Raw genomic sequence first — 4,603 nt, 5'->3', positions numbered from 1 at the left:
CGCTATCTTCTTCTTCCTTGCATTATTTGTTCTTCGTTTCATTTTTCTTCTTCTTCATCTTCTTTCATTTTGTCATGTTGTTAACACTTGATAGTGATTCTATCGATTATGAGAAAATTGAGAGTATTTTAATTGAATGATGATAGAAATTGTAAATATTTTATTATGACGATGATAAAAAATTTTGAAGAATTTGTATGAACATAGCATGAATTAAATTAAATTCACATATATATATATATATATATATATATATATATATATATATATATATATAGGAAGAAAGAAAGAAAGAATATGTTATTAAAAAATAAATCCATACTAAACACCTTTTTTTGTAACTTTTAACATGTAAAAAAATTGATAAAAAGTTCATAGATTTCTTATCAAATATTAGATTGTCCATAGTGTTAATATATAGTAGTAGGATTCCATAAATAGTTTAGTCTCATACTAGTCATTGATCATTTTGTTAAAACGTCTAATGGTTATAAACAAAATTACTTAGTATGTCTTCTTTATTAGGGAAAATCTATTTCATATATGTCAGTTATAACAATATTTACTTTATAAACCGCTTTAGTGGGAAAATAATTGAAAGTTGTAACACTTGAGTTATATTGGATGAAAGTTTGAGTTTGTTGAGATAAACAAGTTATATGATGAAAATTTGACTTTGTTGAGATAAAGAAAATAATCTTAAAATTAGTAAATTATTACTTGAATGTATGTTGAAGATCCTTAAACTGTAGCTAACAACGGTATCAACTAAAAATAAGATTAATGTATAGTACATAAGTGAACGTAAATTTTATTTTACAAGTTAATTTTGTAAGGTTAAGTTATGTTTGAAATTTTCTTCTTTAACATATTATCAAAGTCATATATTAGAGTTTATCATAATAAAGTTTGTTGTTTGTTAGATATATTATTTTATTTATTATGTAGTCAATTATTGATTCAACTATTAATATTTAGTCTCATGTTAAATATGTATATGTCTTGAAGTGGAGTGTGATGAAAGTTTCACATAGATTATAATTAAAATCAATTCATAATATATAAGTGTCTCTAAACCTTATTTCCTTGTAAGACTGAATTACAAATTATAGTTACTTTTGTTCTTTAATAACAATTTTTTTTCCTTTCCCTCTCTCTCATCACCTATTAATCATAATCATGTAATTTTTTTTATTTTCAATATATCATTTATCATTTATTTATTTTTCTCATTATTGAATTTTGTATTGCTTTACCACTTTACAAATAAAAGACAACATTTTTAGAATGTTTTCATTTGTTTATTTACATATATATTTTATGTGATGATAAATAATAAATGTGGATTTTGAAGTATCAAGCTAAAATGTAAAAATATAGAATAATGCCTACAACGAGAATTACATAAGATAAAAGATTCATTCAGAAAAATCTTGATTAGGATGTCTCCAATGAACATAAATTGAAGTATGGAAATGGAGTTGTAAGCAGATGCCATTGCAGTGTGAATTCGTCAAACATAAGAAATTTCGAAAGCGAAATGAGTCAAAATTAAAGATTTTTCTTTGCCGTTACTTAAAAATATCATTTTGTGGACTATTGGATAGTGCTTGTGAAGATGTCAAACTTCATTTCACGCATGATAACGTTATCTTTATCATTGTTTTTCATTTAATGATAAATAACAAAATTAGATATTTGAAAATTAAAAACTGAAAAAATTATAGTGAATAAAATAATTAAAACAAAAATGTTGAATTGTAGGATTTGTGCTACAGTCTTAATATGAATTTAATTTAAGCAACATTAGTATAACTATCAATTTTGTACTACATTATTCAATAAATTAACCAGAAATGGAATTTAAGTTTTTATTTACCTTCTATATATTATACATTCCCATATTACATCATTTAATAATTTTTTGATTAATGAACTTCACAACTACAAAATATAATATTAAATTGTTTGGTTATTATATGGTTTCGAAAATTTTCGGTGAATAAACTAAATGGCATTCAGTCTATGCTGAACCGAATGTATTATTGTTTGTTTGAGGTATTAGTGAATGTTACAGATTTGATGTTTACCAAAATTGATATAGTGTTTTACATTAATGTTATTTTAGAGTTTAGAACTGTAAATTGATAATTTTTGGATAGAGTAAAATATAGGTTAATCTTTGATGTGTGGTATTAATGGTGTTTAGAGTTGTTAATGGAATTTGTAGATTTAAACAATCTTTTGAGTGCATGATCTATGAGAGTAAGTGTTGGAATAGGTTTAAAAATTATAAGATATGCTTTTTAGAGTGTCTTTGGATTACATGTTTCTGTTATACATGCAGTTTTGGACCGTTGGGCATTCTAGGATGGATGCTGGATTACATAGTTAATTTACTCTGGGCTGTTTCAGTAAAATTACCAATTTCTATTTCAGTAATGATTGGATTAAACTAAAATTTTGACAATTAATCCATGACAAATGGTTCTTCAGTTTGACTATTGGGACTGTCTATTTGAAGTCTATGGTTAGACAAATAAGTTGGACATGATTGTCTTATTTTAAATTTGTGATGATAATTTTGTTTTGAAATTTGGTGCAATTGTGTGCTAAGTTAAAGGTATTGGATGTTGTTTAAATTGTATATTCATTGCAATGTTTTAATGTTATTGTAATTTAGGTGGATGGTTTTTAATAAATATTATGAAATAGAATGTGTGTTGTTGTGAATGTAATACACGCATATGTCGTGATGATGGGTAAGAAGTGTGTGTGTCTCAACAAGAGGTGAGATGATTCTAGAAACTAGAGGACTTTGGCTACCGTCAGAGCTATATCAATATTTGACTTCACAAGTAAAACTCGTGGAAGAGTATAAAGAAATAGACTCTATTTGGAAATTCTTGAGGAACATAAAGGAAGAGGGTTTAACTCTAGAAATGAACTAGTTTTGATGGTAGGTTACGTACACGAGGGTTATGTTTATATTGATCATTGAATCTTTTAGACTAAGACTACACAGATTTGTTGTCGTCAAATGAAACAACAATTATTGTAATTATGTATGGATGAATTAATGAAAAAGCTTGGGTAAAGTTTGGTGTGGTATTTTATCATTATATATATATATATATATATATATATATATATATATATATATATATATATATATATATATATATATATATATATATATATATTTTATTGTAAATTAGTGGTTATGGTTTTTACTTGTTGTGATGATTATTTCTCTATGTTATAGAAGCAAATGATATTACAGATCTTCACCTTCTTTATTTAATTTCTCTCTCTTCACCCTCCTTTTCTTCATTCTTTTCTTTTATGTGTCTTGTATCTTCGTTTGTTTCTTGCCTCTTTTTTTATCCAAATTTTCTCCTCAATCTCTCATCTTTTTCAAAATTAAATTTCACCACATTGAAATTGAAGAGTTAAGGAACATGTTAGACTGATCAAGTTTATTTTTTATCCTTTTTTAAGAAAATTATTTTCTTCTTGCATGTGATTAATTTGTCTACTGTGATAAATTTATATTTTTGTAAATAGGTGAGAGGTGATAAATTTATATTTGTAACATTATGATCAAGAATAAAAGAATTGATTCTTTTTTCAGAAGAAAGACTTGTGATGAAGATAAAAGAAATGTATCTACGTTAACTAAGCTTAAGAAATTTCATAAGAATCCAAGAATTGAAGAAAATGAAAAAAAAAACTCTCCAAGCTAATATCGACTAAATCTTATCAATGAAGTACGAAAGACTTATCTAAATTAGAGTACATATCAAATACATCTAAAAAATTATCCGTAATCGGATAAAAATGATCATCCAAAAAGATTTCAATACACTTATTTAATAAATTTTCTTCGTAATTAAAGTATTCGCCACTAAAAGATGTTGCATATATTGCTTAACTTATTATCTTTTTAGTAAAAAACCAAGCAGCCACCCTAGTTCAGATGTTTTCATTGTTGTTTGTAATTAAATTCGAATTTGTCAATGGGTTGATTGCCTTTATTATTGTTTTAACTTTGATGACTGTTTTTTTTCATAGGTTTTAAAAGTTGAAAAAAAGTTAAAAATGGAAAAAATTATGCTTTCCTTAAACACATAAGAAAGGATCCTTCACAATAATGTAGTGAGAGTTTGTCAAAACTTATAAAATCAAAATTACCATATTAGGAATGTTTTGAAAGCCCAAAGCTAAAGTATAATTGTATCTCAAGACTTCAATTGACACAGTTTGTTTTTTTTTTTCACTTCAAGGTGCTTTTAGACGTCAAGATGACACTATTTAATCAAGGAACCAAGTCAATTTTTTTGAGATGATAAAACTCATAGCATCATGCAATGATGAAGTTGCAAAAATTTTTTGGAAAATGCTCCATATAATTCCAAATATACTTCACATAAAATTCTAAAGGAGTTATTGAATATTTTGTGCAGTAAAGTGAAAAACCATATTCGGGTGGAAGTTAGCGATTCCAAGGTTTAGGTAAAGTGAGTTTTAATTAATTGACGGCATACGAAAGGTCTACATACTAAGTATATCATTAAACTAAAAAGTTGTATAAATTTACTCG

Source organism: Vigna angularis, chromosome 5 (assembly GCF_016808095.1).
Source record: "Vigna angularis cultivar LongXiaoDou No.4 chromosome 5, ASM1680809v1, whole genome shotgun sequence".
In the NCBI taxonomy this organism is placed as follows: domain Eukaryota; kingdom Viridiplantae; phylum Streptophyta; class Magnoliopsida; order Fabales; family Fabaceae; genus Vigna; species Vigna angularis.
Note: the sequence above shows the minus strand (reverse complement) of the source record.